At 48.5% G+C, this 18,910-nt stretch overlaps 1 protein-coding gene across 1 annotated transcript in view; it reads left to right on the top strand.

The window, feature by feature from the left end:
• Positions 1-375: 375 nt before the first annotated feature.
• SLC8A2 (solute carrier family 8 member A2) overlaps positions 376-18,910 on the top strand; it is a 133,342-nt gene continuing 114,807 nt past the window's right edge. The window contains exon 1 of the mRNA XM_083626921.1: positions 376-694. The gene's annotated coding sequence lies outside the window, so the exon portion shown is untranslated. The remainder of the gene's footprint in view (positions 695-18,910) is intronic.

The following is an 18,910-nucleotide window of genomic DNA, read 5'->3' as shown; positions in this document are numbered from 1 at the left end:
TGGTGCTGAAATGGCTATTCTCTGTCCAGACTCACCGTGGTACTGATTTGCTGGGGGCGAAGGGAGCTGCCCGGCTGCTCGAGTGGGTGGGTGGCTTGGGCTGCCTTGAGCAGAAACCTGGACCCGATCCGGGCATGGCGAAGCAGCAGACTTGGCGTTCTTCCACGCAGCTCTCACGCCTCGGCCACACTCCCTGGCAACGTGGGCTCAGCTAACCACCACCCAGCTTGAGTAGAGTTGCATCCCTTCCCTTTCCTGGTGGTGGCGGGGGTTTCCTTGCACCCCCTCTCCCGCCCCATAGCTTCTTTCTGTGGGTCTTGAGGGCTCATTTCTCTCTTCCCACAACCTCCCCCCACCCCACCCCGCACCAGCGCTGCCCCTCCCCTTCTCTCCTCCTCCTTTCACCAGAGGCGGGCTCGCTCTCCATCTCTCTCTCGTCTCTGACTCCGAGGAAGGGACACTCTCTGGCTGGTGGGGGCAGCGACCAGGATCTGGGGGCTCTCGGGCTTCCACCGCCACCCCCTCGTGTTAGGCAAGGCTCCCAGCCCTCGCACACGGCGCCCAGCCCTGCTGAAGAGCAACGTGGGGAGGAGGGGAGCGGGCAGAGAGCGCGAGAGAAAGACCATGGCGAGGAACTGACCGGCTTGGCTCAGCCACAGCTGTGGGGTGTCTCTGAGAGGAGGCGCAGAGGAAGGTAGGTGCTGGGGCGACGTGGGGGGTCCTTTTACGCTCGCGGGGCAGAGGATCGTGTGTGCGTGTGTGTGCGTGTCGGGGTAACAGAGAGAGGGGTTCCTGTTCCTTCATTTCCTCCCTGCCACCCACCTACCCAAATCCCCTTTTCCTGCTTGGATTGATCCGATGGCGGGGGAGTAGTGTGTGTTGGGGAGCTTCTGGGTCGCTGGGTGATCCGCTGTCCATCAGGATCGGGACCACGGGCTGCCTTGAGCCTTCCCTCCCTCTCTGCTCCCGTTTACTTCTTACTCTCTCTGTCGTTCTTCTTCGCCGCTGACTCTCGGGTCCCTTCGCGTTCCTTCCTCTCCGGGCACCGCGCGCCGATTTGAGCCACAACCTGGTGCCGGTCAGCGATCGCCACATGATAGCCCCCTCGGGGGCGGGTGGGGGCCGCGAGGCTCCGGCCTCCTGAGGGCATTCCCCACCACCTACCAATTGTAGACCCGGTTGTGTTGACACCATTGGGGTAAAGAGAGATGGAGAGAGAGACCTCTTTGCCTCGCCCTGGAAACGTGTGCCGTTTTAGCCGTGCTTAGTTAAAATAAGGCGTCGAGGTGTGATTAATTCCTCCACCCGCTATGAAAAATATATATATGAAAAGAAATGAAAACCCAGCTCCAAAATTCCTACTCACTTTAAAAAATAAAAACCTGGGACCATGGTGTCCAGATCCCGACCCACCTTAAAAAAAAAAAAAAATCTTGTACCAAGATTCCTTTCTGTAATTGAATTCTCAATAATATTATGATTATTTTTTTAAAAAAATATCCATCCCACACTTTTTCCCTCCATCTTTCTTTACGTCCCCCATCTCACATATCTTTCTAGCTAGGACAGTTGCTATAGACACCACCTTCAGTTTTGAAGGATCTCAGAAGATAATTCGCCGCTGCCACCACCTCGCTTTTGCAGAGACATGCATGCGTTACCCACTCCTCCACCCCCAAACTTTTTTTAATTAAAAAAAATGATAAATAAGAATTATTTCTGATTGCCGTTCAATATACTCTGACAGAGTGGAAGAGGCGCGTGTGCGTCCCCACTCCTCGGTTCAGTCTAGTTCAGTCTGAGTGATTTGGGCTCCACAATGGCCACATCCTGAACTAAGAGAAACCAGCGCCGGGTTGGGAGAGGAGGCTGGATCCTGCACATAAACAAACTGAATTTTCGCCTGGCCAAAAGTAGTTCGTGGGACCTGAAGCCCTGCAGTTCCGAGGGGAGCAAACCCCTTTCCTCTCTGGTTCAGCAACCATATTGAGCAATAAGTGTCTCAACACACCCTAAAAACCATCAGATGTTTATATGTTTCAGATTCCAAACCTGGGAGACGAGAGATTTCCCCCTCCCCAGAAAACAATTCACATCAAATACACATCTGCCTGGATCCCAAAATCAGGGGGACTTTTCCTCCTCAACTCCCTCCCCACATTAAGAAGGGAGGAGGGACTTTCCAAATGATGGAAGTGAGACGTGTAGGTGCCTCAAAGTGGGTATGGATTTGATGCTCTGCTGTGCTGTGCAGTGCATCTCCAGATGTGACATATTTTTTTGCCTGCTCTATTTCCCACCTTCTCCCAAACCCAACTTGGAGGCAACTTGTGGGAAGCAAAGTCCATCACCCTGGGATGTCCCCTGGCAAGGACTGTCTCCCTAGGAGATATTTGTTTGAGATGGAGAGGATGATATATAATGATAATAATAATAATAAAAAAATGCACACCTCTTGGCTTGTCTCGTGGCCCTGGCATGCCAATTCCAGCCCCGCACCCATTTTGCCAATCTCGTGAGCTGTCTTGTAGGATAGACCAAGCGCTGGGGGAGGTGGAGGGGGCTGAAAGGAACTGGACGCAAACTTGTTCTTATTATAGCGCTTGTAACGATTGTGTCTGGTGGTGTCATGGTTTCGGTTGCCGGATGCAAGATCTGGGTTGGCTGACTGAGTGGCTTGCACTTACAGCAGTTCTCAGCCTGTGGGTCCCCAGATGTTGTTGGACTACAACTCCCCTCATCCCTGAGCTCTGGCCTTGCTAGCGAGGGGTGATGGGAGTTGTAGTTCAACAACATCTGGGGACCCACAGGTGGAGAAAGGCTGCAGCTAGGAGGTCCCTGAATCTGAGAGAGACAGAAAAGGTGGCTGGAGGACTCATTCTCATGGCCTCTAGCCTTCTGAGGGGCTCTGCAGTTTTGTGTGTGTGTGTGTGTGTGTGTGTGTTATTATTGTTGGGGTGGTGGTCTTATTGGCAGAGCAGGAGACCCCGCCAATGCCCAGCCTCATGTTCTGCTGCTTGCCTTGCTCAGTTTCCCCATCTGCGCAATGGGCACAATAGGGAGAGGATTCCTTCCCCCTCTTTTGATGGATCCTGCCTGTTTCTTGCTCTGTGTCTAGAATCTAGATGTTGAGATGGCTGGTTCAGAAAAGCTTGGGTGTAAGTTCCCTCCTCCAGTTTAACCACAAGAGAATGATGAAAGCTGTGGGCATCTGATCCCGGTTCAAATCTTAGCTCTGCTGTGAAACTCACCAGGAGTCAGATCAGCTTGCAAGATCTAGTATTTGGGTGATGGTACAGAGCTGCAAGATCTAGTATTTGGGTGATGGTACAGAGTTGTTGTGAAGGTGCGTCTTGAGGAAGGGCAGGATACCAGTGAAAATAATTTATTACAACATCTCCTAGAGGTGCGGTAAGACTATTTTATCTCTCTCCCTAACAAGCCGTTGATGGCAGGCAGAATGTGTCAGCCTACTTTTCATCTTTTAAGGTGTCTGTTAATATTTTATTCAAACCTGTGCATTGACTGGAGATGTGTGTTGCGCTTACCAGGCAGGTTATAGCAGCGCATGTACCAAAAATTCACCAGGTAGATCTGCTGCATTTCATCGGTCGAGGGGGAAAAACTACACCTCTTGAATTTGCACCCGTAACGCCGCTGGTGGAGGCAAAGGAATAATTTTGGTGGTGATGGCAGGAAGGAGAATCATCTGCTGGGATTTCTGTTCAACATTCCACACTCCTCTTAAACAGCAGGCAGTTACTTGTTGCTTGTCTTTCTAAACTAAAAAGCACATGTTGAGGTTGCATGATTGTACCGGCGGGTCCTGGGACGCTGCTCAAAGCCTAGGAGACATTTGTGGGTCCATACGTGTGACAAGGTGTATGCTTTATTGGGGTGGGGGGGAGAGAGGAATGACTCTTATTCAGCACCAAGGCCCATGTCAGAAATAGACTATGAATCAGAGGGCTACTGCTAATTCTAGCTGCCAATCATCCTTGCAAACATTCATTTGGGCCGCAATTCACTCTTGCAGCCATGACAGGTGTCAAACTGCCATCGTTCCTTGCAGCGCCGTTTTTATTCCACAACTGGGAGAAAACCAAGCTACCTTGGAGGCAGCAGCAATGATGGGGAGGGCAAACACACAGGGCTAGGAACTGGGCAGATTTGAAGTGCAGGGGACATGGGCTTCTGGACAATCTCTCTAACCCTAATTCTGCACGAGTCAGAGTTGTGTTCCACTATTTGAAATAATAAGGGACACAGGTGGTGCTGTGGGTTAAACCACAGAGCCTAGGGCTTGCCGATCAGAAGGTCGGTGGTTCGAATCCCCGTGACAGGGTGAGTTCCGTTGTTCGGTCCCAGCTCCTGCCAACCTAGCAGTTCAAAAGCATGCCAGTGCAAGTAGATAAATAGGTACCACTCCGGTGGGAAGGTAAACAGCATTTCCATGTGCTGCTCTGGTTTCGCCAGAAGCGGTTTAGTCATGCTGGCCACATGACCCAGAAAAACTGTCTGTGGACAAACGCCGGCTCCCTCGGCCAGTAAAGCGAGATGAGTGGGCAACCCCAGAGTCGTCCGTGACTGGACCTCATGGTCAGGGGTACCTTTACCTTTTATTTGAAATAATTGATGGGGCAAAAAGTTCAGTAAGCTCTAGAGTAAAATGTTGACTTCTCCTAATGATTTTGCTCTCTCCATCCCCTCTATGAAAATATGGCTGTCATGCGACCATATAGCACAAAACAATGCAACCATGTGCACCAGATCCTTTTTTTAAAAAGTGTTTTTTCAAAAATAAAATAAAAATTATACTTCATAGCAGCCTAGTTTCTGAACTGTCTTCAGAGGCAGCCCTATGTATAACATGTTGCAGTAATCTAACCTAGAGGTTACCAGAGTGTAGATGACAGAAGGCAAACTATCCCTGTCCAGATAGGGGCACAGTTGGGCCACCAGCCGAAGCTGATGGATGGTACTCTGCGCCACTGAGACCACTTGAGACTCAAGCAACAGCAAAAAAATCAGAAGGATCCCCCATGCTACCAGGTCCTTCAGAGGCAGTGGAACCCCATTAAGAGCAGGCAACCTCCCAGCCGTCCGGTCTATGGAACTTCCCACCAACAGAGCCTCAGCCTAATCTGGATTGAGCTTCAGTTTTTTTGACTCCCATCCAGGCCATTATCAAGGCAAGACAACGGTCCAGCACATCCACTGCCAAACCTGAAGATGTAAAGGAAAACTGGAGCTGTGTGTCATCAGCTTATTACCAACAACAGGCTCCAGACCTCTAGATAACCCCACTCAGTGGTTTCATGTAGATGTTAAACAGCATAGGGGATAAAATTGAACCATGAGTAGCCCCACATTGAAGGCTCCATGGGGCCAAAGCATCACCCTCTGGAAATGACCATCCAAATAGGACCAGAACCACTGCAAAGCGCTGCCACCCCCACTCAGACAGCCACTCCAGAAGGAGACCATGGTTGATGGTAACGAAAGCCGCTGAGAGGTCAAGGAGAATTTATAGCAACACATTCCACCTCTCTCTCTCCCGACAGAGATCATCGTACCAAAGCAGTTTCCATGCCCAAACCAGGCCTGTACCCCCGACTGAAATGCATCTAGAAAATCAGTTTCCTCCAAGAGTGCCTGGATCTGGTCCATGACCACCCGCTCAGTCACCCACTCAGCCAGTGTGGTGTAGTGGTTAAGAGCGGTAGACACGTAATCTGGTGAACCTGGTTCAATTCCCCGCTCCTCCACATGCAGCTGCTGGGTGACCTTGGACTAGTCACACTTCTCTGAAGTCTCTCAGCTCCACTCACTTCACAGAGTGTTTGTTGTGGGGGAGGAAGGGAAAGGAGAATGTGAGCCATTTTGAGACTCCTTCTGGTAGTGATAAAGCGGGATATCAAATCCAAACTCTTCTTCTTCTTCTTCAAGAACCTTGCCCAAGAAGGGAAGATTGTCAACTTTGATTTTCCAAATCCAGGGAGGGTTTCTTGAGGAGTGATTCTGCCATGGCCTCCTTCATGCAGGCAGGAACTAGCCCCTCTTGCAAAATGTTGAGGGTTTTGTCCTCAAAACGCTTTGAAAACGAGTCGCAGTGAACTACTCTTGGTTCTACCTTTGGGCCAGACCGTAAGAGACCCCACACCACCTGGAAAAGCTCTGCCAGACAGCACATCGAGAACACACTCTTTTCCTTCTTTGCTGCCTTTGCCGCCACTAGGTAGGCTCGATGATGAGCCCTCAACACTGTGCAATTGGATTTCACCCGAGCTTCCCTCTACTTGCGTCCAAGCTGTCTCCCAGCTTGTTTCCTCACAGTAAGCTCTAGTTTATCAGGAAGCCAAACTGGCTCCACGAAGTGGGAGAGGGCACTCAGGGGCAACGACCCTGGCCAATGAGATGTTCCAGAGATCAGCAAGGGCTTTCACAGGAGTGCCAGTCATATCAGCTGGAAAATGCGTTGTCAGTTTAAGGAGCACACTCCATGAGGCATATTTATGACCCATCAGCTGCAGTGGCTCTGAAAAACGATCGGACAGGTTTGTTTAAGCAGCTGCTGGCTATGGAAGTGAAATGGACCCTCCACATTCAAGAGTACTCACCCTGTTTGTGAGTACCTCAATGGATGACTGCTGCAAACGGGCTAGATCCAGTATGTGACTTGTTATAATAATACAGTCATACCTCAAGTCATACCTCAGGTTACAGCTGCTTCAGGTTGCATTTTTTTGGGTTGCGGACTGCTGAAACCTGGAAGTACCGGAACGGGTTACTTCCAGGTTTCGGCTGTCGTGCATGTGCAGAAGCGCTAAATCGCTCTTTGCACATGCGCAGAAGCGCCGAATCACAACCTGCATGTGCGCAGATGCGCAGATTGCAAACGTTGCGGGTTGTGAACATGCATCCCGCACAGATCATGTGTACAATGAATTAACAACCTGTGTACAATGAAATTAACCAAGCCTCCCTCCCCACCCCCACAAACACTCAATCTCATTGCACTCTGTGTGCTTGTCGCACAACACACCAACTCCAAAAGTCAGTTGCACTATATTATTTTCCATTCAGCAGCCTAACAGCCCACGGATAGAAACTGTTTTTTTAGCCTGTTGGTACGACTGATTATACTTCTATATCTCCTGCCCAAGGGTAGAAGATTAAAGAGGAGCTGGCCGGGGTGTAAACCGTCCCTGAGAATTTTTCTCGCTCTCCTAAGGCAACGGTCCCTTGCGATGTCATCTAGCAGGCTCAGGGGACAGCCAATGATATCATGTGCTGTGTTCACCACCCTCTGTAGAGACTTTCTGTCCGTGGCTGTCAAGCCAACGTACCACACTGTGATACAATATGTGGACCGGTAGAAAGAGGTCTTTCCTTAAACATTCCCAGGAGACTCTTGAAATAAGTGTGCAGTGAATTGGGTTTGGGGGTGGGAATTCTAATGGGAATTGTGTTCATCTCTGTCCATGCTCAGAGATAAGAGCACATGCAGGCAGGCACCTAGCGCATTTGGCTCCGCATGGCAGGCACATGCCAAACGCGGAAGAGCGACCCATGCTGCGTGCGAGATTTTTCCTGCCAAAATCCAAATCTGATACACCACATGTCCTAGTAACAAGTCACAATCTGCTACTGAACAGCAGATGCGTATGTGTGAGAGTTGCCTCAGAGGAGGCGTGAAATAAATCTCTTTCATGCCTCCCCCTCCTGCAGCCCAGAGGAGAGAAGAGGGGGGGTAGGGAGAGAGAGAGGTGATCCTCTATCCACCTTGCACCCATGTAATATTTTGTGCTGCCACCCCGAGGCCCATCTGGCTCTCACCCATTTCCCCAAGCTATAAATACTGCACTCTCTTAATCTCCCCTCCTGCGTCAATGCCTGAGGCTTCCTTAATCATGCTTTTGCGATCCCCCCCCCCAGTTTCTCTCCCAGTTGCTGCTAATGAAGTACCTTGGAACTGGCAGGGTCAGTCGCAACCCGAGAAAGGTTTATGGCCACCGTTGCCTTGCAGTCTCTGATCCAATTTGCCACCTTCCTTGGTGGAAGCAGAGACTAGGACGCTCAGGTGAAAAAGAAGGAAAGAGGGAAGTTTCCCTCTTGGAAATCTGGACTCCCTCCCTCTGTCAATGCTGGAGAAGTGGAATATGGAACGTCTCTTGTTCTTTGGCTCTGAAGTCCCCTCGTTATATATTGTTGTGTGCACCCCAGTTTCTGAGCATTGAGAGACTCTGGGGTTCCAGCGCTTACATAGGATGAAGAGGATCACAGCATCAACCTTCCAACAGTTCGTGCTTCCCCATTAAGTTTCCAGGGAAGTCCCAAGCCACAGCTTTGAGTCCGGCAGAGAGCAGCACATATCTCTGTCTCTCCATCTTAACTCAGGCACACCTCACTGCCAGTTCCTCCTCCAGCAAACACAACCCCCCACTTCTGACACCAATGTTGTGTGCACCTCAATCTCAGCATTGCCTACACTTACCTAGAGTTCAGCTAACTTGGAATGAAGGTCAATGGACACTGTGGTATCTTTAGGATATAGGGTTTTATTTACACAGGTATACAACCTGAGCTTAGGATGGGAGAGGCTCACAGCATTGACACCGCAACAGATCTTGCCTTCCCACTCAGTTGCCAGGGAAGCCCCAAGCTACCACTTTGGGTCCAGCACAAAGCAAAACACAACTCTGTGCCCTCAGCTTCCAGCAGTAGCCAAAACTCAAACATTAAGCTCTGGCTATGGTTCTTCTACCTTACAAGGTGATGTCGCTTCCAAGTGGATAAGGGAAGTTTCTCTTGCTTGTCTCTATGGCAACAGGGTAACCTCTTTGGATATGTAAATTGGTGTACTTGGCTGGCTAAGTCCACTACCTTAACAAAGAAACTGGTTGAGTTGGTATCCTCTTTTTGATTCTGCAGTTGCTTACATAGGACCCCAGGTTTGGAAGAGACCTACGTGTGTCATCCAAACTGACACCCCACTCCAAGTATGTTTGTTTATGAATCATCATCAATGGATGTGCCTCTTTGAAGCTTGCATGGACCGAAAGGGTGTGGTCTGCAGGTTATGGGTGCATGGATCATTTAGTTTGGTTTCTCTCATTTTCTCCATTTTCTATGACTTTTTTTTTAAAAAAACAAGTCCTTGTGAAATGTCATCAGTATTCTAGTGTGAATTTCTCCTAGCGCACATATCTTTGCATGGCATTTTGCGCACACACAACCTGTCCACACATTTCTGTAGATGTTACTTGGATGGAGAACGGCGCCGCAAAATTCGGAGGCATGTAAATTTCAAAGAACAACTGTGTTTCAGTTTGCATCTTGCTTCCGGAAGGTGCTGCTTAGGTAGGAAAGGTGCCTGAAAATTAAACTGAATTGAATCTCTCTCCCTTACTGGGAAGACTCCCCACCTGGGTAGAGCCCAGCAGGTCAGGGTCTGGTCAGTGCCTGGATGAGGGACTGTCTGGGAGCCACATCTATGCCACCTTGAGCTCCATGACAATAAAAAAAGGCAGGATGTAAGATTGGGCCCCATCATTCAGCCCGGACACTGAGGTCCAGCTCCAAGGGCCTTCTGGCGGTTCCCTCCCTGCGAGAAGTGAGGTTGCAGGGAACCAGGCAGAGGGCCTTCTCGGTGGTGGCGCCCTCCCTTCAGATGTCAAGGAAATAAACAACTATCCTATTTTTAAAAGACATCTGAAGGCAGCCCTGTTTAGGGAAGTTTTTAATGACTGAGGCTGTATTGTTTTTAATATTTGGTTGGAAGCTGCCCAGAGTGGCTGGGGAAGCCCAGCCAGATGGGCGGGGTATAAATAATAAATTGTTGTTGTTGTTGTTATGTAAGTGGAAGAAAAGCAGAGTAGCTCCCTGCCCCTAGGACCTTGCAATTCAAAGTTCAAAAGAGGAGGAGACAGGTGAAGGCAAAGGTAGGGCATAAAAGCAGGCAGAAAAATGGGCTCTCAGGAACACAAGAATCTGCCTTACGCTGAGTCATTAGTGATGGCCACCAGCTTGGATTCAGCAAATTCATGAAGGGTAAACCATGACTGTGACGTTGTGGCTCCCCAGCCACATGGAAGATGGAGCAAGCTTGTACCCGAAGGCAGAAGGTATCTAGAAGATGGTACCCGAACCAATGGCTTCAAAGGACAGGAAAAGAGATTCCGACTAAACTTTGGGAAGAACTTTCTGAGCATAAGAGCTGTTTTGACAGTGAAGGAGACTACCTTTCAGAAGGTGGTGGACTCTTCTTCATTGGAGGATGCTAAAGAGACGTTGGGTTGTCCCAACCCCACAATTCCACCACTCTATGAAAAGCCAACCTTGAGTGAACACAGATAAACTTTGAACGCAGGCTTGCATAAAAGGTAAAGGGACCCCGACCATTAGGTCTAGTCGTGACCGACTCTGGGGTTGCGGTGCTCATCTCGCTTTTTTGGCCGAGGGAACCGGCGTACAGCTTCCGGGTCATGTGGCCAGCATGACTATGCCACTTCTGGCGAACCAGAGCAGTGCACGGAAACGCCGTTTACCTTCCCGTCGGAGCGGTACCTATTTATCTACTTGCACTTTGACGTGCTTTCGAACTGCTAGGTTGGCAGGAGCTGGGACCGAGCAACGGGAGCTCAGCCCATTACGGGGATTCGAACTGCTGACCTTCTGATCGGCAAGTCCTAGGCTTTGTGGTTTATCCCACAGCGCCACCCTCATCCCTCGCAGGCTTGCATACAAGAGTGCAAAAATTGAAGCAATGGACCCCAAGTCTTTGCTGGGAGCCATTCTGGATTTTAGGGAGGCTGACACCAGCAGTCTGTGTCCTGCGCCTTGGAATCGGACATCCTCTGTGCCATTTTGCAAGAGATCCTGGGACACAGGTTTGCAGCGCACAGGGTGGCAAAGCACCTGGGCCTGTCCTTGGCCGTGAAAATGTGCCTGTTTCTCCCAGCGCGGAACAACACCCTGCTGAGTTAGAAGGCATTACCCTGCGCACCTCTCTAATGAGGCTTTGCTGATTCGCAATCCCCTTTGGACGCCAGTCTGCGAATTAGCGAGAAAAAGATCCATTTAATTTTGCCTAATTTACCCCCTCCCTCGCCCCCCACCCCTTTGTTGTGAGTCAAATGTGCGTTAATCTCTCCCTGCCTCCTTTTCTGAAATGGAATGCGGTTTGCTGGGTAAGACATTCTCTTTCCGCTGGACAATGCCGTACGGCTTGGTAATTCTCCTTTATCCAGTACATTTCCAAGCACAATTCAAAGTGTTGGTGCTGACTTTAAAGCCCTAAATGGCCTCGGTCCTGTTTACCTGAAGGAGAGTCTCCACCTCAATCGTTCAGCCCGGACACTGAGATCCAGCTCCGAGGGCCTTCTGGCGGTTCACTCGCTGCGAGAAGCCAAGTTATAGGGAACCAGACAGAAGGCCTTCTCGGTGGTGGCACCCGCCCTGTGGAACACCCTCCCTTCAGGTGTAAAGGAAATAAGCAGCTATCTTAAATTTAAAAGACAATATTTAATGCTGTATTGTTTTTAACACTCGATTGGGAGCTGCCCAGAGTGGCTGGGGAAACTCAGCCAGATGGGTGGGGTATAAATAAATAAATAAATAAATAAATAATAATAATAATAATAATAATTAAACCCTGGGAGCTGTGTCTTCTGGGCTGCAGGAGCAAATCTCGATAGAAGCTGCAGCCCTGGCAGCGTGCAATCACTCCCAAAAACATCAAGAAGAAAATGTGTGGCGAGGTGAGGAGGCTTAGAACTGTAGACTGATTGTGGCTGCAAACTCTTATCTGGCCCCTGGGACGCCCCTTTCCTAACCATACCCCCACCAGCCCTGCTCTGCACCCACCTCCATTGGTTTTGCCTGGCTGGAATTTGTCCATGACCTCTGACAATGCCTCTTCATTTTTTACTCAGTTAAGGGTATTTTTGCACAGTTAAGTGTGTCTCTCTGTGTGCAAACTAGGTAAACTTTGCATCAGTTTCTCCACCCACTTTGACCTCTGACCTGGTGTTATGTACTGAGTTGAATAGGATCCAAAAGGCAGCAGTCTGATTGGTCCTAGAACAATAGGGTCCAGCAGTCTGATTGGTCCACAGGAGCCACCCAATCCAGCTCCAGGTGGAAGTGAATCTGCAGCCTGATTGGCCTACAGGTGAATCCCAGAATTAGCCAATCACGTGGGGCCCATTGTGTAAATAGTGTATATAAAGCAGACATTCTGGGGGAACTTCCATTCCTCCTCACCACTATGAGCTGAATAAAGAGCATGAAATCAACTCTCGACTCCGAGTATATTTCACCTGGCATGTGGCCCCTGGAATTTTCCCCAGAATAAAATGTGGCCCCCTGTTGAAAAGGGTTCCCCGTCCCTGGTTGGTCTACAGCTGTGCTGCTGGCTGGGGCCTCAGGGGAACTGTAGTTCAGAACTGGGCTCAAGTGGCGAAAGGCTGACCTAAAGAACACCAGCATGGCCGTTGGAGAGAGGAATGATGGGAGTTGTAGTCTAACAGCACCTGGTGGGCCACAGGTTCCCCATCCCATAATCTACAGAGGCCCTCTTCTGAGTATTACCACCATCTGACGAATGCTGTCCCGAGAGACGCTCTCCTGGTGCCTATTTTAACACATTTTCAGTGCCAAGTGAATACTTGGTGAAATAAATCACCCCAGGCCTTTTAAGACCTTTGAACACCAGATTTAGCTATTTATTTAGCATGATGTTGTTTTGTTCTCTGCACATTGATGGTGATCGGTCCGTTTCCAGCTATTCTGGGTTGTGCGCGGCTGCGCTCTGTTGACGGGTTCGCAGAATCGGTTGCTGATGGGCTGAGAGTCCCAGGTGTTTGTTGCATGTTGGGCTAGATATTTTATTGCTGAATTCTTGCTGGCTTGGATTTTATTGGTTTTCTTGTTTGAGTTGCCGACTTCATTGCGTGTTTAATTTTGTTCCACGCTATCATTGCCTGTCGCCGAGAATATATATCTTTTCTTTATTTATTGGGTGACTAATAAAATGGGAGTAGCAAGGAAATATATAAAATTTCACGGCTGGTGCCGGTGCTTGATGGATCTCACATCCCCTGGATATATCCTGTCTGTTTAAAAGGCCAGCCTGATCCTTCTGTGTTTAGAAAGGCTTTATAGAATCAGATAATTGTACGTATGGAAGGGACCCTGCCATCTACACATTTAAAGCACATTCAAATAATTCTGGGAACCGTAGTATCGCCGAAGAATTGATGCTTTTGAATTCTGGTGCTGGAGGAGACTCTTGAGAGTCCCATGGACTGCAAGAAGAACAAACCTCTCCATTCTTAAGGAAACCAGCCCTGAGTGCTCACTGGAATGACAGATCCTGAAGCTGAGGCTCCAAGACTTTGGCCACCTCATGAGAAGAGAAGACTCCCTGGAAAAGACCCTGGTGTTGGGAAAGATGGAGGGCACAAGGAGAAGGGGACGACGGAGGACGAGATGGTGGGACAGTGTTCTCGAAGCTACCAGCATGAGTTTGACCAAACTGCGGGAGGCAGTGGAAGACAGGAGTGCCTGGCGTGCTCTGGTCCAGGGGGTCACAAAGAGTCGGACACGACTAAACGACTAAACAACAAATGATTCCCCAGCACCCTCAACAAACTACAGTTCCCAGGATTCTTTTTTGGAGGGGAAGCGTGCTTTAAATGCTTGGCGAGAGAAAGCAAAGCAAAGCAAAGCAAAGGGTGCTGTGGAGTCCCCTAGAAAGGGGGTCCCCCTAATTGAGCCAGGATTCCCTGGTCAGGCAGGGCTCGCCCGCCGCAGAGCTGTTTCCCCTGCAGATGCTAATCGTGATGGATTTTCCAGGTTCCTCGCTCTTCTCTTCTGGCAGTGCCGGGAGTGATTCTCTTGTCAGATCGATGCTTCGTTCTACATACGCGACGGGCAGGTTCATTAGGGAAGGATTCACCCTGCTGGCCATGCAGCAGTAGAAGATGGTGAAGGAATAGAAGATGCAGGGAATCCCACTGTCAAAGGCAGGGGGTTGGGAGAGGCGTCCGTCTGCAAACGAGGAAGCCCACCAGGACACAAGCTTGCGGTGAGGAGAGCAGAGCACTTTGGACTGAACTGCAAATTGGGCACTCTACTTCTACTACTATTGCTGCCACTAGTAATAATAATATTACTGCTTAGCATATATTTTGGTCAGCAATGTCTAGGCAACACGACGACCACATGTACATAAGCAATAGACAATCTTTATAGAATTCCTTCAAACCATAACAAGTACAAAATGAAATCTTTCATTTCAAAGTCTCTGAAAATCTTTAAATGAAGCGAGGGACCAGACGTCGTAGGATGAAAGACAAGCTGTGAAGCTTTGTGTATTCGGCAAATATGATGTCCAGCGCTGAACAGTGACTACTGTTTTGTAGAATTCTTCGTCAGCGTGGTGGGAAGATATAGAATTGCTTCATAAACCCATCTTATTTCGAATGAGTGTATGTAAATGAAAATATCAAATGCTGTGGAACAGTGCTCATGTAATAATGTAGTCACTGTATATATTTGGAGCATTAGTAGACCAACCCAAGTATCCCTTTTTTCCAGGGACAGCTCTGTCCCGGTGCAAAGGTCAGAGGGGGCAGGGTTTCTGTTGAGGTAGGTGATTAGCTGTGGGAGGAGCTTATCAGAGCTTGCAGGGCAGTTTGATCCATCTTTTAGATTTAGGGGAGCTAGTCTCAAACGTTTGTTGGGGGAGACCTAGGTTTTTTTTGGGGGGGAGTTATTTGTCCTGTCTTCACGCTTTTTATGATGGAGGACCGCTGTAGTCACCCCCAACGACACGTTCTCAAGATGGAGGGTGAGGGAACAGCTGCAGTCGCCTGCGGTTCCTGCGCAATGTTTGCCATCTTGCCAAAGGTTGCAGGCAGCTTTACCTGCAGCAATTGCATGTTGATTGCCCTCTTACAAGACAAAGTCCAGCAACTGGAGGAACGTGTAGCTACGCTCCAAAGAATTAGAGAGCTGGAGCTCTTCTTGGAAGCAACAGAGCACACCGTCTCCACCAAGGAGGAGACAGGGGACTCCCCTGAGAAGGAGGCTAGTTCACCAACACAGGAGCCAGATATATGGAGAAACGTGACTCAAAGAAGTAGGAGGCCCAGGGTTCGCTCTGATTGTTTAGAAATACACAATCGCTTTGAGGTCCTCTCCCCTAGCATGGAAGACGAAGAGCAGACTCCATTTGAGGATCTCTCCCTCATTACAGTCGATCAGGTATATGAAGACGAGCAGCAAAGTCAGTCCTCAGGGAATGTGCAGGCGACTTGGAACGGACAGCTCACGGAAGAACCCCGACCAGACCTAAGAGGAGGTGTGTAGTGGTGATAGGGGATTCCCTACTGAGGGGAACAGAAGCAGTGATCTGTGGGCCTGACAAGATGTCTCGGGAAGTGTGCTGTCTCCCCGAGGCTAAGATCCAAGATGTAACTGAACGACTGCAAGGAATCATAAAACCACTGACAAATATCCCTTCCTCTTGGTTCATGTGGGAACCAATGACACTGCAAGCAATAGCCTCCAGAAGATCAAAAGAGACTACGAGACTCTGGGCAGGAAATTGAAGCAATTAAATGCACAAATTGTCATCTCATCTGTCCTCCCAGTTGAACGACGTGGCCCAGGGAGAGAGGGAAAAATAGTGGAAGTGAACAACTGGCTTCGCAAATGGTGTAAACAGGAACGGTTTGGATTCTTAGATCACGGACTGCAGTTTCTTAAAGATGGACTTCTGGCAAGCAATGGGCTGCACCTCACAACGGTTGGGAGGAATGTTTTTGCCAAAAATCTCAGAAACCTCATCAGGAGGGTTTTAAACTGACTAATGTGGGGGAGGGAGACAGTGCTCCTGAAGGTAGGAGTCTATCAATTGATGAAGATGATCATCCAAATGTCATAGACCAAATGGAGCAAACAGCACGCAGACCTAGTGGTGAGAGGAAAAAATCCTTAAATAAGAGACACGGGGGAATGATTAATGGACTTCAATGTCTGTACACTAATGCGCAAAGCATGGGAAATAAACAAGATGAGCTTGAGCTCTTGGTACAGCAAACTAAATATGACATAATAGGCATCACTGAAACCTGGTGGGATAAGTCCCACGATTGGAATGTAATAATGGAGGGATACAATCTATTTCAGAGAAACAGACCAGACAAGAAAGGAGGAGGAGTGGCGTTATATGTCAGGGATGTGTATACCTGTGAAGAGATCCAAGATTTAGAACCTCAAAGCCGAAGTGAGAGCATTTGGGTCAAAATTAAGGGAGAGAAGAATAACAGTGACCTCATTGTGGGAGTTTACTATAGATCCCCAAGCCAAACGGAGGACATAGATGATGCCTTCCTGGAACAGATGGCCAAGCATGCAAAAGGAAGGGAGATAGTAGTAATGGGGGACTTCAATTACCCGGATATTTGTTGGATGTCAAACTCAGCCAAGAGCATAAGGTCAAACCGATTCCTCACTGGCCTTGCAGACAACTTCATTGTCCAGAAAGTGGGAGAAGCAACAAGAGGAACAGCCATTTTAGATCTGGTCCTAACCAATGTTGATGACCTGGTTAGTGGGGTAGAAGTGGAAGGATCATTAGGCGCGAGTGATCATGCTCTTCTGAAGTTTACTATACAGCGGAAAGGAGCAGCCAAGCATACTAGGACTCAATTTCTTGACTTTAAGAAAGCCGACTTCATAAAACTTAGGGAAGTGCTGGGTGAGATCCCATGGACAGTAATACTAAAAGGAAAGGGAGTTCATGATGGCTGGGAGTTTGTTAAGAGGGAGATAGTAAAAGCACAACTTCAGGCAATACCAATGAGACGGAAACATGGAAGGTGCCTAAAGAAGCCAGGGTGGCTATCTAAAGAGCTTTTAACTGAGTTAAGATTAAAAAAGGATGTGTACAAAAAATGGAAAAGGGGGGAAACCACCAAAGAGGAATTCAAACAAATAGCCAGCACGTGTAGACACAAAGTCAGAAAAGCTGAAGCACAGAATGAACTCAGGCTTGCTAGAGAGGTTAAAAGCAACAAAAAAGGCTTTTATGGGTATGTTCGTAGCAAAAGCAAGAACAAAGAAACAGTGGGGTCACTCAGAGGAAAAGATGGTGAAATGCAAACAGGGGACACAGAAAGGGCTGAACTCCTCAATGCCTTCTTTGCCTCAGTCTTCTCCGATAAAGAAAACAATGCCCGACCTGAAGAATTTGGAGCAAATGATTCAGCAGAGGAAACACAGCCCAGAATAACTAAGGAGATAGTACAAGAATACTTGGCTAGTTTAGATGTATTCAAGTCTCCAGGGCCAGATGAACTGCATCCAAGAGTATTAAAAGAACCGGCAGATGTGATCTCAGAACCACTGGCAGTCATCTTTGAGAATTCCTGGAGAACAGGCGAAGTCCCGGCAGACTGGAGGAGGGCAAATGTTGTCCCTATTTTCAAAAAGGGGAAAAGAGAGGACCCAAATAATTACCGCCCAGTCAGTCTGACATCAATACCAGGGAAGATTCTGGAGCAGATCATTAAGCAAACAGTCTGTGAGCACCTAGAAAGGAATGCTGTGATCACCAATAGTCAGCATGGATTTCTGAAAAATAAGTCATGTCAGACTAACCTGATCTCATTTTTTGACAGAATTACAAGCCTGGTAGATGAAGGGAACGCAGTGGATGTAGCCTACCTTGATTTCAGCAAGGCATTTGACAAGGTGCCCCATGATATTCTTGTAAAGAAGCTGGTAAAATGCGGTCTTGACTATGCTACCACTCAGTGGATTTGTAACTGGCTGACTGACCGAACCCAAAGGGTGCTCATCAATGGTTCCTCTTCATCCTGGAGAAGAGTGACTAGTGGGGTGCCACAGGGTTCTGTCTTGGGCCCGGTCTTATTCAACATCTTTATCAACGACTTGGATGATGGACTCAAGGGCATCCTGATCAAAATTGCAGATGACACCAAACTGGGACGGGTGGCTAATACCCCAGAGGACAGGATCACACTTCAAAACGACCTTGACAGATTAGAGAACTGGGCCAAAACAAACAAGATGAATTTTAACAGGGAGAAATGTAAAGTATTGCACTTGGGCAAAAAAAATGAGAGGCACAAATACAAGATGGGTGACACCTGGCTTGAGAGCAGTACATGTGAAAAAGATCTAGGAGTCTTGGTTGACCACAAACTTGACATGAGCCAACAGTGTGACGCGACAGCTAAAAAAGCCAATGCAATTCTGGGCTGCATCAATAGGAGTATAGCATCTAGATCAAGGGAAGTAATAGTGCCACTGTATTCTGCTCTGGTCAGACCTCACCTGGAGTACTGTGTATAGTTCTGGGCACCACAGTTCAAGAAGGACACTGACAAACTGGAACGTGTCCAGAGGAGGGCAACCAAAATGGTCAAAGGCCTGGAAACGATGCCTTATGAGGAACGGCTAAGGGAGCTGGGCATGTTTAGCCTGGAGAAGAGGAGGTTAAGGGGTGATATGATAGCCATGTTCAAATATATAAAAGGATGTCACATAAAGGAGGGAGAAAGGTTGTTTTCTGCTGCTCCAGAGAAGCGGACACAGAGCAATGGATCCAAACTACAAGAAAGAAGATTCCACCTAAACATTAGGAAGAACTTCCTGACAGTAAGAGCTGTTCGACAGTGGAATTTGCTGCCAAGGAGTGTGGTGGAGTCTCCTTCTTTGGAGGTCTTTAAGCAGAGGCTTGACAACCATATGTCAGGAGTGCTCTGATGGTGTTTCCTGCTTGGCAGGGGGTTGGACTCGATGGCCCTTGTGGTCTCTTCCAACTCTATGATTCTATGATTCTATGATTCTGATCCAATCCCGGATTGTCCCA

The sequence above is a fragment of the Podarcis filfolensis genome (assembly GCF_964270895.1).
Source record: "Podarcis filfolensis genome assembly, chromosome: 8".
Taxonomy (NCBI): Eukaryota; Metazoa; Chordata; class Lepidosauria; order Squamata; family Lacertidae; genus Podarcis; species Podarcis filfolensis.
The sequence above is the reverse complement of the archived record's forward strand: the minus strand, read 5'-3'. Positions and strand labels throughout refer to the sequence as shown.